The 22,650-nt window shown below is 36.7% G+C and overlaps 1 non-coding gene across 1 annotated transcript; it reads right to left on the minus strand.

Moving 5' to 3' along the window:
• Nucleotides 1–548: 548 nt before the first annotated feature.
• Nucleotides 549–655, minus strand: LOC141687956 (small nucleolar RNA R71). Its single transcript, XR_012561430.1, has one exon. It is a non-coding gene; the product is annotated as a small nucleolar RNA R71 (small nucleolar RNA).
• Between the last annotated feature and the right edge of the window lie 21,995 nt (nucleotides 656–22,650).

Here is a 22,650-nt window from a genome sequence, read left to right on the forward strand (position 1 = left end):
TTAGCGTGTTTTCGCACTAACAAGTTTTTGGCGCCGCTGCCGGGGACTCGGTGTTAATTTTTAGTTTATGTGCTTGTCATCAGTGGTCGTTAAAGTTCACTGACTCGGATTCTTTTACTTTCACGGTTTATTTGTTTGTGTTTCAGGTACTCATTACAATGGGAGATCCAGCAGCACGAACGAAAGCCTTGATGGATTTTTCTCAACCCAAGATCAATGACATTCAATCTAGCATTGTACGGCCAGCTATCACAGCTAATACCTTTGAGATCAAGCCTGGCATAATTCAATGGGTACAGACTTCAGTCCAGTTTGGGGGTTCTCCAACGGAAGATCCCAATACACACATTAGGGATTTCATTGAAATATGCGACACCTTCAAGTTCAACGGTGTTTCTGAAGATGCTGTGAAGCTGAGACTGTTCCCATTCTCTCTGAAGGACAAGGCTAAGAGCTGGTTACACTCTCTACCAGCTGGTTCGATTACTACTTGGGAAGATCTTGCTCAGAAGTTTCTTACTAAATTCTTCCCTATGGCGAAGACAGCTGCACTCAAGAATGCTATTACTCAATTTGCGCAGCAAACGGGAGAATCGCTAAGTGAAGCTTGGGAGCGCTACAAGGAGATGCTTAGGAAGTGTCCTCATCATGGAATTCCTGATTGGATGATCATCAATTGTTTTTACAATGGGTTGGGAGCACAGTCCAGACCCATGCTCGATGCAGCATCAGGCGGAGCATTATGGGCAAAGAGCTATAAGGAAGCTTATGATCTAATTGAACTGATGGCTGCTAATGAATATCAGTATCCAACCCAGAGATATCCACAGGGCAAGGTAGCAGGAGTTCTTGAAGTGGATACAGCTACGGCTATCACTGCTCAACTAAAGGCGTTGTCTATGAAGATCGATTCTCTGGCTAACTATGGTGTTAAGCAGATAATTAGTGTTTGTGAGCTGTGTGCAGGTCCGCATGCGATAGAGCAATGCGCTATATCTAGCGACTCAGCTCAGTTTGTGAGCAACTTTCAGAGATCGCAACAACCAGTTCCAGACACTTATCATCCTGACAACTGGAATCATCCTAACTTCAGCTGGAGCAACAATCAGAATGTGATGCAACAGCCATTCCAGCCGTTTGGAAATAAGCTGTTCAACTCTCTTGGTTTTCAGCAACAACTCCAACTTCAACAACAAACTCATGATGCAGGTCTATCTTCGAATGAAAAATCTGAATTAGAGGAGTTGAGGCTTATGTGCAAAAACCAGGCTCTTATATGCCAAAGCCAAGCTGTTTCTATCAAGACTTTGGAGAACCAAATAGGGCAAATTGCTAATGCCTTATTGAATCGACCACCAGGAATGCTTCCTAGTGATACAGAAGCCAATCCAGGAAAGAGGGAAGTTGAAGAACATGTGAACGCCATCACCTTAAGGTCTGGAAAGGTCGCAAGCCCCCAAATTCAGCAAGACGAAGAGCCTGAAAAATCTCAAGATTCAGAAAATGCAGTTGTGGCTGAAAAAGATGTGCAGAAGGAAGTAGAGGTGGAACCAAGGAAGACTACTGTGGAACATACTCCTCCTGAGGGTAATACAGGGGAGAAACAGATCTATCCTCCACCTCCTTTTCCTAAAAGGCTGCAGAAGAAAAAGTTGGATAAGCAGTTTGAGAAGTTTCTGGAGGTGTTCAAGAAACTTCATATCAACATACCTTTCGCTGAAGCTCTTGAACAGATGCCTAGCTATGTGAGGTTTATGAAAGGTATTCTCTCTCGGAAAGTGAAGCTCGATGACTTAGAGACCGTTGCTCTAACGGAGGAATGCAGTGCTGTGCTGCAACAGAAGTTGCCTCCGAAGCTTAAAGATCCTGGAAGCTTCACTATTCCTTGCACCATCGGAAACTTGTCGTTCGACAAGTGTTTATGTGATTTAGGAGCTAGCATCAATCTGATGCCCTTATCTATCTTCAAGAAGCTTGGTCTGCCTGAGCCGAAACCAACATACATGTCATTGCAACTAGCTGACCGTTCCATCGCTTATCCACGAGGTATAGTGGAGGATGTCTTGGTCAAGGTGGATAAACTCTTCTTCCCTGCTGACTTTGTAATTCTTGATTTCGAGAAAGATAAGAAGATTCCCATTATCTTGGGAAGACCATTCTTGGCTACAGACCGAACTATGATCGATGTGCAAAAATGAGAGCTTTCGATGAAGGTTCATGATCAGAAGGTCACTTTCAATGTGTTCAAGGAAATAAAATTACCCACAGCTAAAGAGGAGTGCTTTAAAGTAGATCAAATTCAGGTTTTGAATGCACCTCTGTGGAAGAGGAAGTTGGATGTGCCATTCGATTCTCTTGGGTTAGCTGAGCTGAAAATTTCTCAGGAGCGTCTCGAGCCGTCTATTGAAGATGCTCCCACACTTGAGCTCAACCCACTATCAGATTACTTGAGTTATTCATTCTTAGGTGCACCCCCTGACAAGGGGTTGGGATATATCTTTGATGATGTAGAGGGTAGCCGAACGGATCCTACAGTGCCTATAGAGGGTTCTTCTCATGTGCAGCACGTAGTTGATAGGACTGGTGTTGGTGATGAGCAGTACAGGCGAGTAATTAGGCGTATGAAGGCCATGCACGACATTCACCGTCATTTTGCTGAAGATTTGACACACACTTTCGGTACTATTTTCCGAGACACTAGTGGCGAGGTTGATTGGCCACCTGATCCTCCACCCGAAGAGGGTGATCTTTCCGACGACTAGGTATGCCTGAAATCCTTATTATTACCTTCAATGAGGACATTGAAAATTTTAAGTTTGGGGGTGATAATGTAAGGATTAGTAGTGTGTGTCCATATAGATTCATATAGATTTATGTTGCATGTTTAGTTGTAGTTCATTCATATTTTTGCATGATTGTTCATTTAGGACATATTTGTTTATTTTTATGTAATTTCATATAGTTGCATTTGCATGCATATTTAGCATGATCCCTTAAGATGAACTATGATATTTGATAAATTGATGTTGATTTCAGTGTGGTGATGACGAATAGAGGGATGTTTAAGTCCTAATGAATTGATTTGCATGCCAAAAACAAATATTTTCACAAAGTCTTATAGGGTTGCTTTTGATCTAGATCATGATCATACTTGTTTGTTGTTGAGATTTAATCACTTGGTTATATTTAGAATTTGTGATATTCTCGTAGTGACGTAAAAACACTGATTCTTTTTATCTGGAGAAAAACTTGGATTTCATTGCTAGTTGTTGTAAGGCTAGGTGTCAAATGGCTAGTAGCCGGCTCATATTTTTATGAGTAGTCTAGGGTTGAATGAGATGGAGCGAAACGCACTCATTCAGAAATTGTTGAAAAAAAAAGAAAAAAAAAGAAAAAAAGAGAGAAAAAAGAAAAAGAAAAAAAGTATGTGTTTATGCATAATTGATCAAGAGTGAGCTCTTTAATACTCGAGTTATTAAGTTTTAGGGGACTTTGTGCCTAGTGACCTAAGGCTTTTATAGTCTGGGATCCACTAACCTAACGCTCGCTACATGGGTATTATTGTATAAGTCTTTTGGGACCTCATTCATTGCACGATCAAATAAGCATCTTTGTTATGTGTTCAATAATAGTGTGAATCCTTGTATAACTCTAGTAGAAAGGAGGTGTTGTGAGTCATAATGCGTTTATTGTCTATTCTGTTTATAAACTTTTGATTGTTTCGATGATAGATAAGTTATGGTTATTGATCTAGTATCGACAGTATATCTGTTAAGCATCCACACACGCACGTTTCTGGTTTGTGAGTTGGTTTGTGGGATTTATTTGAACTCTGTTTAAAGTCATTGCATTTTTAGAGGCATTGGCTTATTCATTTGGTTATGGTTATTCTGAGGGGATCAATTGCATTATCATTTAGTTGCATTCACATAGTTACATTCATGCATTAGGTTTGTTTTGTAGTTTTGAGTCTGTTTATGCTTGAGGACAAGCATCGATTCAAGTTTGGGGGTGTGATAAGTGGATTTTATATCCACTTGGAATGCTTTATTACAAGCTTAAATTGGTGTTTTGGACTCAAGTTGTTGGTATTTTGATGTATTTTTGTGTTATTGCATTTCAGGTATCAGTTAAATGAAGAAAAGAGCTTTTAAAGGAAATATGATGAAAAGTGATCAGAATTGGAAGCCAAGGCCATTGTCAAGTTGTAGAGAATCTCAATAGCTTCGCGTGGGCAGTTGAATCGCCTAATTCTGACGAGTAGAACTCAAGTTATGGCCAAAACAAGATTCATCAGAATATTTTTCCCAGTCAGTAGCTGAGCGCCCGCTCAGCAGAGCTGAGCGCCCGCTCAGAGAGCTGAGCGCCCGCTCAGGAGAGCTGAGCGGCCGCTCAGGGGGCGGCTGGTCGCTGATTTCGCTGAAAAGACCTTTTTTGAGTAGAATTTGACGATTTTAAGGGTTCAGGTCCACTAGGGGCGTATATATACTCAAAAAAAAGGGTTTTCATCATCCGGGAATGTAACACCCCCAGATCGGGGATCCGGGTCGTCACGGTCTTTCTTTCCACAATATCACTTCACTTAATTAATAATAATAACCTTATGCTGTGACCCCACACTAACACACACCACAACCCGTTATAGTCTCAGAGATGAAATTTAAATAAGTACAAGTCTTTGAATCCACAATTTAAAAGTTATTACAACCAAAAATGATTACTTGATAAATTTACAGTTAATTGCCATTATCTGCCACAAGTTATAATTATACATAATTTGATTCTCAAAAATAGAATGCCTGATCTACCAATAGATCTACCTCTGCAGCTATAGCAGCTACAACATCATCGGGAAGACGCGGAACGCTTCCCACGCGCTTGCGCTGGGTCTGCTGGAGTCTGGCCATCTTTCCTAACTGTTGTTGTGTGATGAAGAAATAAAGCAAGCGTGAGCCTTACAGCTCGCAAGATAATATATAGTGATAACAATAATATAAGTATCTAAATGGATACTTACTAGAATCTTTTATCATGAGTAAGATAATTACTTACTAGATATAAGTAAAAACAAGGGATGAAGTTACCAAATACTTCACTATACTTATATCATTTATAAAGCTACTTGAACTACCACTGTTCAAAGTATAATGAGCTTTCAACAGTTCATCACATAGATGAGACTACCAGACAAGATTTGAATAGATTAAATCTTTGAAATATTATTAAAGGAAATGAAGTTATGATATACTTCATTTAGTTCTGATATATATATATATATATATATCCACATATACATCTTCTTTATACATTTCCTGAAAACCTCTGTCATGTAAAGTATGAACAGAATTGCAATATCCAATAAATTTGGAAAGGAAAAGAATTTGGCATAAACCAGATATCTTGCTGATCAGGCAAAGATATCCATAAGTAACCTTTTCTACTAGTAGATGGACGAATTCCCCACTGGTCATCACCCTGGTCGCAATAGGACCTTATGCTGGACTGCCACTCAGCCACTTATGCATTTGATGGACTCCCACTGAGCCACTTACACTATCATGGACGCCCACTGAGCCCATGTTGCTTATGCCGACTCAATAGATGGACTTACTTCCCGAACATTGGGTAAATAATCAATTCATTTACCAAAACTGCAACCTTGTTGCGAATATAAAATACACCATAGAGCCGGATCCCTCAGGTTTTGAACGAGTATTTAAATCCCCTTAAAAAGGAAGATCTTAAATATAAAAATGAGTTTTGGGATCCGCTCTAACTTTTAAAAATCATTTTGAAGACTCGAAAACACTTTATAGAGTGTTTGGAGTAAAGCTGATTTAATGAAGTAAATCAGTCCCCAGAATATTTAGAAAATGACTGAATATTATTATTTAAATAATATTCCCATAAAGAATAATCTTTATAAAAATAATTGAAGTAGAAGTATTAAAACTTATACTTGAAACGAGTATTAAATAACCAAAGATATACTTATATGAAAGTACTATCTTTATTTGAATAATCGAAAATAAGTTTGATTATTGACACCTTATTCTTTAATAAAATAAAGAATATACCTCAGCAAATAATTGGAGTCATAGATCCTCAAATGAATATTCAAATAATATTCATTAAATAATATAAACTGAGTCATAAGCCCTCGAATGAATATTCAAATAATATTCAATAAATAATATAAAAGAGTCATAAGCCCTCGAATGAATATTCAAATAATATTCAGATAAATAAATAAAAGGGTCATAAGCCCTCGAATGAATATTCAAATAATATTCAGATAAATAAATAAAAGGAGTCATAAGTCCCCGAATGAATATTCAAAATAATATTCATTAATAAAATAAAAGGAGTCATAAGTCCTCGAATGAATATTCAAAATAATATTCATTTAATATAAAGGAGTCATACGCCTTCAAATAATATTCGAAATAATATTCAATAATAAAATAAAGTTAAAGTTATCGAATAAACCTTATTCGATTAATAGTTTTGAAAACTATGACCATATATATATATATATAAGTATATATATATATATTTATATCCATATATACAAAATCTACTCGGGATCCTCGACTCCCGGTTTTAGAAAATATTTTCACCTTTGGGTCCCTGTACTAAGGGTATATGCAAATTACCGCTATCCTCTAGCATAGGTATTATCAACTGAATCAACAGATATATATGGAAAGAATACGAAACAGGAATGCATATATATATACCATAGCAGCATGCTTCAATATACTGCATCATTTGCTAATTAACCAACATGCATCTATCGCAAGATAATGCAAATACATATATTCATCACAACAACAGTTATAACGGGTAGAAAACTTGCCTGAGCGACTTGGGGTGATAAAAGGCTCGGGACGAGTCTGGTAACCTATAAACAATAAGTAAGTTGGAATTAAACCAAAGTCACTTGTAAATCTATACTTTAACTAACTTAGACTCTAACGCTTATTTTGCGCTTATTGATTCTCTTAAGTCACTCGAGTACCCTCGGCTCCACCATTTTTAATAAATCAACCATTACGAGTTTTAAAGCGATTCCTTCGCGAGTGTCTTACCAACTGCCTAACACTCTTACCATAATTGTTTCATACATTAATTAACCCTTTTTGGTCTTTAACCTATGTTTCAAAGTAAGGCGAGGGGAAATGATTCGTTCGCGAAACGCCGTTACTTGAAACGGTCGTTTCTCCTAAACCGTACATCGGAATCAAACGAACTACATATCAAAACGAAGCTCGTAACATGAAATATCTAAACATGGCAATGGTCATAATCTAGCAGGGAGTTCTCGGGTCCAAATGTTATGAACAAAAGTAGTCTAAAGTAAATCGGACATTACGACGGCTATGTTTACGCGATTACCAATGTTTAAACTACTCCAATTAACCACCAACCAACTCATAACCATCAATACAACAAAACTTCACCGAAACCATACCACATCAGTCCATAATCTCCAAGGTTTTCAACTCAAACAACCACAATCAAGACCTATGAACTATAATCAAGCTTCAATTACCAAAACACTTCCAAATCAAACCAAACTACTAATAATCACAATCCATGCTTCTCATTTCACAAAACCAACCATTAAACTTACTAACAAATAAAGTAAAGGCTAGGGTTTGAAGTTTATACCTTCCTTGGGAGGTGTTAAGTTGCTAGGAAGCCTTAGGGAGCCTCCTACAAGCTTGATCTTTCCAAAGAAATCAAGAACACAAAGTTAGGCTTTGAAGTTTCTAAAAGTCCGATTTACAGAACTGTAAAAATGAGGGTCTTATCATGATTATTTGGACGAGACTTGTGAATAAGAGTTGTAGGTCATCTCAATACCTTTCCAATGAGCTATAGAACACAATATTTGAGTGAGAAATGAAGGAGATACAGCAGGTTTAGTGTGCTCGTTCTGTTTTGGCCGAGAGCATGAAGAACAATGCCTTGGTTTCTTTTTGATTTTGATGAAAAATGATTTGCTTGGCTTGGTTGGTTTGATTTTTGTGTTTGTTTTAGTAAATTACCTAGTTGCCCTTGATTTTGTGTGGTTAAAAAGCCACCACATCTCCTTCCTTCCCATGTCATGCTTGTGTCATCCTCATGATGTCATCCTCCCCTCCTTGTCCTCTTCTCATTGGTTGGGTGACATCATCCTCTCTAATCCCTTTGATTAACTTCCTAATTGTTTGCCTAATGACCGCTGATCTGTTATACTATTCGCTTAACTTTCGTTTTCATTTATCGTTTGAGGGATCATACCCGGGATCTTATTACTTAGGTTCCCTTAACTTTCTCAATACATTATATTCCTTTTTATGATCCTCTATTATAATCCTTTAATTTAAATCCTTTTATCCTGTTATCTTATACTCAATTCTTTCCGTATCTATTGGATTTCCGGGAAAAAATCAAAGTGTTCGGATTTGGATTCTGACGATCTTTACATACACTTATATCCCATATAAAGTACTAATAAAATCTCAGAATATCCATATCAGAACCCCTATATAGTGTGGCATGAAAAGTTTTCTCATTCAGCAAAAACACTATTCATAAGGGTTTCAAAATTTCCCAAAATTGGGGTTATTACAGTCTCCCCTCCTTAAAAGGATTCCGTCCCGGAATCAGATAGAAAATGAATTGGGATACTTTCTTAGCATTACACTTTCTAACTCTCAAATAAATTTTCCCACATTGTGGTTCTTCCATCAAACTCTGAATAGTTTGATAACCCTTCTCCTAAGCACTTGTTCCCTTTTCACTCTACAACCCTTCCTGGTTGCTCCATATAGGTTACGTCGGGTTGCATATCTATGCGCTCATATGCCCCTATTTATCTGGCATCTGAATTACACTTCCTTAACACTGATACGTGAGACACGTTACGACCTGCTACATGTTCGGGGTTAGGGCTAGCTCCTATGCTATCCTCCCAATACGTCTTAATATATCCAAGGGTCCAACAATTCGTGGACTTAGCTTTCATTTCTTTCCGAACCTCATCCTTCCTTTCCAAGGAAATACCTATAACAACACTAGGTCCCCTATTTCATACTCTTTTTCCTTTCGTGTCAAATCAACATACTTATCATGTCCATCTTGGGCTACTACCAGCCGTCCTCTGATTAGATCTATCATATCCTTGGTCCTTTGGACTACTGCGGGTCCGAGCATCTTGCGCTCTACAACTTCATCCTAACATAAGGGAGATCGACATTGTCTTCCCTCAAGGATCTCATAAGGCGATACCTCAATACTGACATATGATCTATTGTCGTAAGAAAACTCAACCCGTGTTAAGTGATCATTCCAATTTCTTTCAAGTCTATTGCACAGACTCTTATTATAGCTTTTAGCATTAGAGCTTTTGCTTCTCACTACCCATCCTTTTTCCCAGTTCGTAGTCGCTACTATCTTCCGTTCCTAATATTATACTAGTTATACTTTTGCTCGTTAGCGTTCTATAACCTTTTAATAACCACGTCAACCTTAGTATCACGAATGTGTTTCCATTCCGAATACTACCACAACTTTATTACTCCTTTTTCAGCTGTTTCTATTTCCCAAAGTTTGATCAATCATATAGAAGTAAAGGAATTTGTTGAGAGATCACTATGATCATGAACACTTGTTATCTCACATAGTTAGTACAGAAGGTGGCCAGTCCTTTAGTACTTGACAAGCAAATAAACAATAGTTGGTATCCTACTAGGCTTCTATCACACAGATAGACAGTCATTCGGCAATACCTCCCCTTCTGGAAGGGTTGTTCTTCTCAACTTACATGAAATGAAAAGAAGAGAAAAGAACGAACTGAAGAGAATTGTATATATAAAAAAAATATACTGCCACAAAATATCTGGCTTGGAACCTACCTCTGAACTATAGAGGTTTGTCATAGGAGAACAAAACATATATGTATTTATATCAACATCAAGTATTATAGCATCCTATTTCACATGCCTAAATATTTTTGCTATTCCGTCCATCATTCTATGGACCCATGCTCTTCCTCGAGCTTATACACAATCACCTTTGAAACTCCCTCGACATCGAAAATCGAATCTGGGATCTCATTCTATACATCATCGTTACTAGAATTCTATGCTTGCACCGCAACCTTCCTCGTATAATAATACGACTCTCTATTGATAAGAAAGAATAATAATTCACTAGGTAGATACTCTACTTAATTAGTCTATCAATGATAACTTATACACTACCACGACCCGATTAGTGGTACTCAATCTCAACACCCATTCCAATACAACTCTCACGGTTGTAATCAGCTCATTACTCGCAGAATCATTGCTGCCTTACTATGGTCCACCACTGACCTACTAGTAGTCATTCATTTTCCATGAAGTCTTAATAGCTAACCATACGGAGTCCATACATCTCGTATCTAATTCTCCTAAGGAGTTAACATAACCACCAATCACAATTCATGAAGAACACTCCAAACTCTGACGTACTTTCATGACATGAAGTAGATAAAATTGCAGAAGAGTTTCAATCAAAGCAACGATAGCAGGTTAATACCATTCTTAATCATATGCCTTAAATAGAAGACTTAACTCAAAGGTTCGTCTAGTCCTTTTTGAAACTATGGTCCTGGCTTATCTCAAGATAGGACCTCCTAAGATAGATAGCCCGCTCATGGCGATTACACGAATTAAACCTTTACCAACTACTATTACGGTTGGGTATTGCACAGTCATCAGAAGGAATGTCAATCTTCCAAACCATAATACAACCTTCACAGTTTTAACCATCCTCACTGTATTATTTTGGCACAAGCGCCTATAATTATCCTCTTACCTTTAAAGTGTCGGCCACCTCTTTGGCCTTTCCTGATAGTAAAATTTCCTTACAGTCAATTTCATTTTAACCACTTTCACAAATTTTCTACCCTATTTCCGATCACTGCTTGAGTGAAGATGTTTTCCTTAAAATCTGATAAGTAAAAAAAAATCACCATTTTTCCATAAGTTATTGCCTCAGTCTTTAGAGGTTAATCACTGTCATGACTGACTCTCAATCATAATTAGAACATCTTTTATATTAAGTCCTAATTGCCCTGAATAATTTCGACCATTACTGGTTCGATCCATACTTTCTCGTGATTTAACACGTGCCCCACTTGGCAACACTATAATTACGTCATATTTCCTTTATCCACATTTCTATTCTTGAGAATTTTGAATATTACCTTTCTCCTTGTAAAACCTCTAAGGTTATCCTTGAATCGTTCCTACTGTATTCCCTAGATACAGGGCATATCAAAATACCATATACTAATACTAGAATCATTGTCTATATACTTTTGAAAAAAAAATTCTCCACTGATTCTTTAAAGGTTGTTATTACCTTAATCCTTTCCAATTCATACTGTCAAATTTCATACTATCCCTATTAAGGGTGAAATGCCAACCTTTATGCATTCCCCTAGGATTCATTTTAAGTTACCGATGTTCTATCCTTAATTCCACCTTTGAAAAGGTACATGCATCCATCCATGGATAAACCAAGTCATATATCCTTGATAGATTATCTTCTTCATCATTCCCACCTCGATAGTCTATACCTAACTTCATAATAGCATCCTTATTCAAATTGAGGTCAATCCATATGGCCTCCAAAAGATAACAATGGTCATCCGCTTTTCTTTCCTGATTTGGTAATGATAACATGGATGTTCTGGAAGATATTGGTCATGTTCAACGTGAACTTCTTCTTTATAATTCCTTATTTACTTTTGTTGTTTATCTCAACAGTCACCTCAATGTTGGGATACCTCTCATACCTGGCGTCTCCCTTTCTGAGTATCGAGCCACCGGTCTTACATTTCACATTATTGAAGGTCACTTCCTTTATCCAAATTTTCCTACTTTCTTACTTTCTTGTCTCCTTAGTCTATCCGCGTCTTCTTATTTATCCTTCGAACTATCTAAAGGTTTCCTTGAATCCTCCCAACTTAAACGGGATAAAATGTACATAACTCGTATGCCTTCAACCATCAACTTTAACTCATGGTGAATCACCCTCATCCTGACGATTACATACTTTTCTATGTCTATTGCTACGAGTCTTTAGGGTTTCCTCATACCCAACTCCCTTATCATACCTCAAACTCTATTGCCTTTATATTCCTTTCCACTTCAGTTTCTTTTTATTTTCCTTTCTCTTATCATTATTTCATGAACTAACACAACATAAGTATTGATTCCAAACATCCCGTCATTCTGGATTCGTGTCCTCAGAACGAATCTTGATAACTTTTACAACTTAGATTCATAATTCATCATACTCATCCACTTTTGTTCTAGCTCCAAAGCTTTTACACTATCTCCTTATCTTTGGGAATTACTTTCCCGAAAACAATTGACTGAACTTAAATCAGTTTATTCTAACCTCTAGCTCCGTGCCTTTCTTGGTCTTTCACCAGCGGGTGGTCTCTCTCTTAGGAGGGTAAGTGACAAAAACAGTCTTTTATGGTTCGCCAATCATTCAGAATCTCAAATGATTCCTCTATTTCCTTTAGCCAGGCTCTTGCCTCGACTAGGTCAACCTGTTCCTTGGAACTCTGAGAGCTTAGAGACTTAAAGGTCCTGAAAGAATTTCCTATCCCATTGTTTCCTCAAGGTGGTGGTTGGGGATAATAGTCTAAGTTCTGTCTAGACAGGTCCATGAATTACCGTATAGGAGTACCGTCTCGGGTCTCCTTTCCTTACTCGACTTTCTGTTTCCTTAGTATGAAATGTTTCATCCTACTCCCCATAATTGGGGTCATCTTTTAATTTAAAATCCTCATTTTCCACTCCATTATGTCATGGGTTCCTTCTATCTTGATGGCGACCTCCCTGACTATCACGTTCAGGGTTTGCTCTAAATCTTATTCCTCAAACTATGGCTCTCATCTAAGTTCTCATCCTTATGCTCTTGAACTTTCGGAACCCAAATTCTATAGGAATACCTCATTATTCCCTTATCATCTTTCTCTAGCACCGTATGCTCTTTTCCAATAATTCGGTCTCTATTGCAATCTCAAACAGCTTTTCGGTACCGGCTCCGGTTACCTTCACTACTATTTCCAAAATCTCTTATAAACTCTCCCAAAGACATTATCATCTTGAGTCTCTCCTTTTTACTAAGGCATCAGCCACCACATTGGCTTTCCCCGAATGATAAAGAATCTCCCAATCATTATTCTTGATTAGCTCTAACTGCCTCCTCTGGCATATGTTGAGCTCTTTCTACGTGAAAATGTACTAGAGCACTTATGGCTTAGGTAATTCTCGCACTTCTCTCCATACAAGTAGTGCCTCCAATCTTTAGGGTAAAACTATTGCCACGAGCCTAAGCTCATGGGCGGGGATATCGAATTTCATATTACCTTAATTGTCTTGACATGTATGCGATTACCTTACCGTGCTGCATAAGCACGCGCCCTAAGCCCTTGTGCGAAGCGTCACTACACTTCACAAAATCTCCTTTTCCATCCGGCAATGCCAGCATAGGGGCCATCACCAACCTCTGCTTCAGTTCTTGAAAGCTGTTCTCGCATTTCTCTGTCCATTCGAACTTCTCAGTCTTACGAGTAAGCCGCGTTAAAGGGGTTACTATCTTTACAAACTTGAACGAACCTCCGGTAGTGACCGGCCAATCCTACCTCTGGTAGTCGACCTAACCATGGTCATCAATTCATCAGTGGTCCTTTATCCGATCTTGTCAGGATCCTCCATGGGATCCTCCTCAACAACTAACCCTTCTAGGACAACATCTTCAACCGCTACATCCTCAATATCAACATCATCCGGTCCTGCATTAGGACACTCTATCGGATCCACAATCCGATCTCCAATTAGTAATAAAATATCATCGCGCTGTTGCTCCTCAACCTCAGGGTTCGGAGTCCCGCTACCATATACGATAACGAACTACGCTCCTATCACGATATTTATAAGGGTTCCCATAAGGGTTTTAACTGTCAGTACTACGTTAGGTAGCCCGACTATGAACTTGGCAAGAGTTCTTATTATCTTTGTGAACTTATTATCTTAACGTCACATCATCTCTGAGGTTTATAACGCTTAGCTCTGATACCACTTCTGTAACACCCCCAGATCCGGGGTCGGGGATCCGGGTCGTCACGGTCTTTCTTTCCACAATATCACTTCACTTAATTAATAATAATAACCTTATGCTGTGACCCCACACTAACACACACCACAACCCGTTATAGTCTCAGAGATGAAATTTAAATAAGTACAAGTCTTTGAATCCACAATTTAAAAGTTATTACAACCCAAAATGATTACTTGATAAATTTACAGTTAATTGCCATTATCTGCCACAAGTTATAATTATACATAATTTGAATCTCAAAAATAGAATGCCTGATCTACCAATAGATCTACCTCTGCAGCTATAGCAGCTACAACATCATCGGGAAGACGCGGAACGCTTCCCACGCGCTTGCGCTGGGTCTGCTGGAGTCTGGCCATCTTTCCTAACTGTTGTTGTGTGATGAAGAAATAAAGCAAGAGTGAGCCTTACAGCTCACAAGATAATATATAGTGATAACAATAATATAAGTATCTAAATGGATACTTACTAGAATCTTTTATCATGAGTAAGATAATTACTTACTAGATATAAGTAAAAACAAGGGATGAAGTTACCAAATACTTCACTATACTTATATCATTTATAAAGCTACTTGAACTACCACTGTTCAAAGTATAATGAGCTTTCAACAGTTCATCACATAGATGAGACTACCAGACAAGATTTGAATAGATTAAATCTTTGAAATATTATTAAAGGAAATGAAGTTATGATATACTTCATTTAGTTCTGATATATATATATATATATATATATATATATATATATCCACATATACATCTTCTTTATACATTTCCTGAAAACCTCTGTCATGTAAAGTATGAACAGAATTACAATATCCAATAAATTTGGAAAGGAAAAGAATTTGGCATAAACCAGATATCTTGCTGATCAGGCAAAGATACCCATAAGTAACCTTTTCTACTAGTAGATGGACGAATTCCCCACTGGTCATCACCCTGGTCGCAATAGGACCTTATGCTGGACTGCCACTCAGCCACTTATGCATTTGATGGACTCCCACTGAGCCACTTACACTATCATGGACGCCCACTGAGCCCATGTTGCTTATGCCGACTCAATAGATGGACTTACTTCCCGAACATTGGGTAAGTAATCAATTCATTTACCAAAACTGCAACCTTGTTGCGAATATAAAATACACCATAGAGCCGGATCCCTCAGGTTTTGAGCGAGTATTTAAATCCCCTTAAAAAGGAAGATCTTAAATATAAAAATGAGTTTTGGGATCCGCTCTAACTTTTAAAAATCATTTTGAAGACTCGAAAACACTTTATAGAGTGTTTGGAGTAAAGCTAATTTAATGAAGTAAATCAGTCCCCAGAATATTTAGAAAATGACTGAATATTATTATTTAAATAATATTCCCATAAAGAATAATCTTTATAAAAATAATTGAAGTAGAAGTATTAAAACTTATACTTGAAACGAGTATTAAATAACCAAAGATATACTTATATGAAAGTACTATCTTTATTTGAATAATCGAAAATAAGTTTGATTATTGACACCTTATTCTTTAATAAAATAAAGAATATACCTCAGCAAATAATCGGAGTCATAGATCCTCAAATGAATATTAAAATAATATTCATTAAATAATATAAACTGAGTCATAAGCCCTCGAATGAATATTCAAATAATATTCAATAAATAATATAAAAGAGTCATATGCCCTCAAATGAATATTCAAATAATATTCAGATAAATAAATAAAAGGGTCATAAGCCCTCGAATGAATATTCAAATAATATTCAGATAAATAAATAAAAGGAGTCATAAGTCCCCGAATGAATATTCAAAATAATATTCATTAATAAAATAAAAGGAGTCATAAGTCCTCGAATGAATATTCAAAATAATATTCATTTAATATAAAGGAGTCATACGCCTTCGAATAATATTCGAAATAATATTCAATAATAAAATAAAGTTAAAGTTATCGAATAAACCTTATTCGATTAATAGTTTTGAAAACTATGACCATATATATATATATATAAGTATATATATATATTTATATCCATATATACAAAATCTACTCGGGATCCTCGACTCCCGGTTTTAGAAAATATTTTCACCTTTGGGTCCCTGTACTAAGGGTATATGCAAATTACCGCTATCCTCTAGCATAGGTATTATCAACTGAATCAACAGATATATATGGAAAGAATGCGAAACAGGCATGCATATATATATACCATAGCAGCATGCTTCAATATATTGCATCATTTGCTAATTAACCAACATGCATCTATCGCAAGATAATGCAAATACATATATTCATCACAACAACAGTTATAACGGGTAGAAAACTTGCCTGAGCGACTTGGGGTGATAAAAGGCTCGGGACGAGTCTGGTAACCTATAAACAATAAGTAAGTTGGAATTAAACCAAAGTCACTTGTAAATCTATACTTTAACTAACTTAGACTCTAACGCTTGTTTTGCGCTTATTGATTCTCTTAAGTCACTCGAGTACCCTCGGCTCCACCATTTTTAATAAATCAACCATTACGAGTTTTAAAGCGATTCCTTCGCGAGTGTCTTACTAACTGCCTAACACTCTTACCATAATTGTTTCATACATTAATTAACCCTTTTTGGTCTTTAACCTATGTTTCAAAGTAAGGCGAGGGGAAATGATTCGTTCGCGAAACGCCGTTACTTGAAACGGTCGTTTCTCCTAAACCGTACATCGGAATCAAACGAACTACATATCAAAATGAAGCTCGTAACATGAACTATCTAAACATGGAAATGGTCATAATCTAGCAGGGAGTTCTCGGGTCCAAATGTTATGAACAAAAGCAGTCTAAAGTAAATCGGACATTACGACGGCTATATTTACGCGATTACCAATGTTTAAACTACTCCAATTAACCACCAACCAACTCATAACCATCAATACAACAAAACTTCACCGAAACCATACCACATCAGTCCATAATCTCCAAGGTTTTCAACTCAAACAACCACAATCAAGACCTATGAACTATAATCAAGCTTCAATTACCAAAACACTTCCAAATCAAACCAAACTACTAATAATCACAATCCATGCTTCTCATTTCACAAAACCAACCATTAAACTTACTAACAAATAAAGTAAAGGCTAGGGTTTGAAGTTTATACCTTCCTTGGGAGGTGTTAAGTTTCTAGGAAGCCTTAGAGAGCCTCCTACAAGCTTGATCTTTCCAAAGAAATCAAGAACACAAAGTTAGGCTTTGAAGTTTCTAAAAGTCCGATTTAAAGAACTGTAAAAATGAGGGTCTTACCTTGATTATTTGGACGAGACTTGTGAACAAGAGTTGTAGGTCATCTCAATACCTTTCCAATGAGCTATAGAACACAATATTTGAGTGAGAAATGAAGGAGATACAGTAGTTTTAGTGTGCTGGTTCTGTTTTGGCCGAGAGCATGAAGAACAATGCCTTGGTTTCTTTTTGATTTTGATGAAAAATGATTTGCTTGTCTTGGTTGGTTTGATTTTTGTGTTTGTTTTAGTAAATTACCTAGTTGCCCTTGATTTTGTGTGGTTAAAAAGCCACCACATCTCCTTCCTTCCCATGTCATGCTTGTGTCATCCTCATGATGTCATCCTCCCCTCCTTGTCCTCTTCTCATTGGTTGGGTGACATCATCCTCTCTAATCCCTTTGATTAACTTCCTAATTGTTTGCCTAATGACCGCTGATCTGTTATACTATTCGCTTAACTTTCGTTTTCGTTTATCGTTTGAGGGATCATACCCGGGATCTTATTACTTAGGTTCCCTTAACTTTCTCAATACATTATATTCCTTTTTATGATCCTCTATTATAATCCTTTAATTTAAATCCTTTTATCCTGTTACCTTATACTCAATTCTTTCCGTATCTATTGGATTTCCGGGAAAAATCAAAGTGTTCGGATTTGGATTCTGACGATCTTTACATACATTTATATCCCATATAAAGTACTAATAAAATCTCAGAATATCCATATCAGAACCCCTATATAGTGTGGCATGAAAAGTTTTCTCATTCAGCAAAAACACTATTCATAAGGGTTTCAAAATTTCCCAAAAATTGGGGTTATTACAATTATGAGCTTCAACAGGGTCTTGTGAGATCAGAGATTCCTGACCCCCTTCCTTAGCTGCTGCTTCCATTCCTTTACCAGAATCTGCAGGCATTTTTGCCAATGTTTTAAATCTTTTTGCTTTTGAAGAGACTGTAGGAGCTGCATCACCAGAATTAATTGTTCTAGGCCTTTTCAGGGACCTAGAACTCCCAGTCTCTGTATCTTTCTGAGAAGAGACTTTCTCAGCTGCAGGAACAACAGGTTCTGTAGGTTGAACCTGTGCCTCATCATCTGATTCATCTCTCAAGATGATCCTCCTTCTTTTCTGCTGTGAAACTTTCTTAGATCTTGATGATATTGCTCTAGCAGAAGAAGGCTGCACTGAAGTATGTGATGATGGGTAATGAGCATATTCTGATGTTTGTGTTTGAGGAGGGATAGGAGTAGGTTCTGATGGTTGTGGTTGAGGTTGTGGTTGTGGTACATCAGGATAAATTACAGAGTATTTGGCAACATCAGCATTTACCAGGGCTTGTTTGACAACTAAGGGAATTCTAAGAGGTCTCAAAATTTCCTTTTTGTTATCAGCATTTAGTAAATCAGTAAAAGCCCTTTTGGCTATCTTAAAGGATTCTAACAGGTCACTGGCTAAGATAGGTTCATCTTCTGTACAGTGACTATAAATTAATTGACAGAATCTAGCAAAATAGACAATATTCCTATCCTCTTTCATTCTGTCACCAATAAAGCATAACACAGTTCTAGCAAAATCAAAATGATACTGATGGAGAAGAGCATACCCAATTTGTTGAGACAAGATTGGAATGACATCAAAATTTGTACATTTGTTACCAAATGCCTTTGTGCTGCAGTAAAAGAAAAAGCTCCATTCTCAGCGCATGTGTGCACGTTTGAGTTGATCCATTTTTGCTAAACTTTCTTCATAGCCCAAATCAGCCATCATTTCCTGAAGCAGTGGTTCCTCTACAGCAGCACTAAATTGAACATTTTCTGGTAAATGGAGAGCCCTGCGAACCACTGTCGGAGTAACAACATAATCCTCCTCATTTGCTGTAAAGACAATACTAGGAGATCCACGCTTACCACCATCATCATAAACCCATGTTCTCCAGAATGTCAGCACTTGTGATCTAGAAAAACTTGATGGTTGAGTCAAAGCGTATCCGATTTCACTATTAGCTAAGAAGTCCTGAACAAAGTGAAGTTCTGACGGAGCTTCTTGCGTGGAAAGAATGGCAGCATAGTTATTAGGAACAAACTTTGCTTCATTAAAGATAATATCTTTAGGTGCCATTGAGAAATTAATGAAAAATTTGAGTGTCTGAAAGGTGTTCGAGAAAATGCTTGTGTGATAAATCATCAGAAAATAGTGAGAGTATAAGAGTAAAAAGAGAGAGATAGAGTATAAAAGTGAATAAAAGATTTTACAATCTTTTCTCTCTTTTACTTATACAAGGTAAAAGATAACCGTTGAGACGAATATGAAAGGTCTTTGGACACCTGTCAGGCATGCAGTAGTAAAAAATAATTAATGGGCACGGGTATTCAGTAATCATTACTTATCACATGCAGTTTTTCAAGGAGAAAAACTGTCCCACTAACCAAGTAATCCCATTAATCAAGTAATCCCATTTAAACAATTATTCTGATAAAGTAATCCCATTTAAGAATAACCAAAAATAAACCAAGCAAATAAACACTACCATGTGAGCAACACAACTTGATTATTATCAGAATGTAAAGGGTCATCAGAATATGAAACGACTCAGAGACAAAATCTTGCAATAAAGTAAACTTTCATTAATATATCAAACGAATACATTTCATGAAACTTAAATTACATGCAGAAAACAAGATTGCCCTATTCTAGAATCCCTAACATCAACAACCTTAGTCCTAGTCGAAAAGACTGACAAAGCTGACAGTGAAGAGAAATAGGAGGATAGCAATTAATTCTTCTTCCTATCTTCAATAAAAAAGAATAGCAAGACGAATTATTCTCTCCTGCTGACGAAGAAAACGAAGATGAAGATCTCTTTGAACAGTCAACAAATCATTTTTAATGATTTCTGGAAATTGAATCCAGAGATTAGAAGAAATGTTGTTGATAGGATAACGAGTTGGAACTCCATTGTTCCAAATATTCACCTTATCTGAGCCATAGCAGTAAAACCAACCAAACTGAGTCATTGTTTAAAAAAAATTGGTTTTACTGAAGGATTCTCGGTCAGTTATATAGACAAGGGAAGACCAAGGGATGCATGGAATGTGAAACGAAAAGAAGTAAAGCCTCGCCTCCCTAGACCGATGAGTAATTATGACAGCCATTAGAAGCTTAAAATAGGAGTTAATGAGCACACGAAACAAGTAACAATTACTGTGCATATACGAGTACCACTAACCCAAATTATTTTGATTGTTTATATCTCACCCAAACATATTCTGATTTTAAATATGACTGTTTCAGATTTAACCACAAATAAGTCAAGTAAAGAATCAAGATTTAATATCAGAACTTAGACTTATATCAGAACTTAACAGTCAACAGAACATGGCTCCTTAACTCGAAAAGTGAATGTTTTATTCCTGTAATTCTTTACACAAGTACAGATATGGTTTCATCAGAACTTAATCATCAGAACTTCCATCAGAACTTGTCCTCAGAATTTATGCAACTGACACTGAAACAATTCATCTAAAATAACATTTATCACCACAGTAATTGTCATCATTCATATGGAGTTTATGTGTGTGCAGTAAGCTAAATATCAGATAAAGAGTAAAGTCCGATTCACTTCAGTACATCTTAGAAATAAGGCATAACTAAGAACTTTGCTCAAAATCTGTCATTATTCTGAAGGATACTATAGAATGAGTTCATGTATGAGTCCACCTCAACTGTTTTGTGCTCATTTTATGCATCTTTTGAAATTCCATTTTACAGTAGCTTCTCAGTGTAAGTGAGTCACGACTGCTTATCAGAATTTATGCTATTATTAGAGTATTTCTCTAGTTATCAGAGAATGTGAAAAGTCACCAAGAAAATTTTATTTTGCTTTTCTAATGCATATAACTTAATACCAGCAATGCACTTGGGTCTTCCCTTCCACATTTTTACTCTAGATCTCAAAGGAGTACCTGATTTGTTATTCTTTTCTTTTCTTTTTCTTTTGATAAGTGAGGCTTATCAGCACTTAGTACATCCATCAGATTTACCAACATCAGAACTTAACAGATAAGAAGCACTATTCTAGTTTTTGACTTAGTAACAAGATACACAAAGTAAACTTTAACTAAGCTCAATATCAGAATTTGCTTGTGTTTAAAATATTTCCATATAAACAATTACTTCATACATAGGATCTTTAGTATATTAAAGACTACTAGGTCAGCATTTAGCACAGTTATCCTCATTAAATTAAATAGTCACAGAAACAGTCATATCACTATTAGAGTTTAGAAATTCACATCAGATAACAATCAGCACTTAGAAAATTTCTAATTAAGCACAAAATACATAAAGATAGTACTATCTGTAAATACTGATCATAAAGTCTGATGTATCAGAACATAAACTAAGCAGATTTAGAGAAAGAACCTGAAACCATTCCAAGTTCATTTACCAATCTTGTAAAAGTAGCGCCACACAGTAGTTTTGTGAAGATATCTGCTAGTTGTTGATCTGTTGGAATAAAATGCAATTCCACTGTACCTTCATCCATATGTTCCCTTATGAAGTGGTACCTAATGCTGATGTGCTTTGTCATTGAGTGTTGAACTGGATTACCTGTCATAGCAATAGCACTTTGATTATCACAGTAAATAGGAATTTTAGAAAATTCTAACCCATAATCCAGTAACTGATTCTTCATCCAAAGAATCTGTGCATAATAGCTTCCTGCAGCAATGTGTTCTGCTTCTGCAATTGATGTGGAAATTGACTTCTGTTTCTTGCTAAACCAAGAAACTAATCTGCCTCCAAGAAATTGGCAGCTTCCACTTGAGCCTTTCCTGTCAATTTTGCATCCTGCAAAATCTGCATCTGAGTAACCTATTAACTTAAAGTCTGATTCTCTAGGATACCAAAATCCCAGGTCAGTTGTACCCTTAAGGTACTTGAAAATTCTTTTCACATCTGTTAAGTGAGGTTCTCTTGGATCTGCTTGAAATCTTGCACAAAGACAGGTAGCATACATGATATCAGGTCTACTTCAGTTAGATAGAGTAATGAGCCAATCATACCTCTGTAATCAGTAATATCTACTGATATACCAGTATCCTTATCCAGTTTTGTTGCAGTGGCCATAGGAGTGGATGCACTTGAACAAACTTACATTCCAAATTTCTTCAAAAAATTTCTGGTCTACTTAGATTGACAAATAAAA

The sequence above is a fragment of the Apium graveolens genome, chromosome 9 (assembly GCF_009905375.1).
Source record: "Apium graveolens cultivar Ventura chromosome 9, ASM990537v1, whole genome shotgun sequence".
In the NCBI taxonomy this organism is placed as follows: domain Eukaryota; kingdom Viridiplantae; phylum Streptophyta; class Magnoliopsida; order Apiales; family Apiaceae; genus Apium; species Apium graveolens.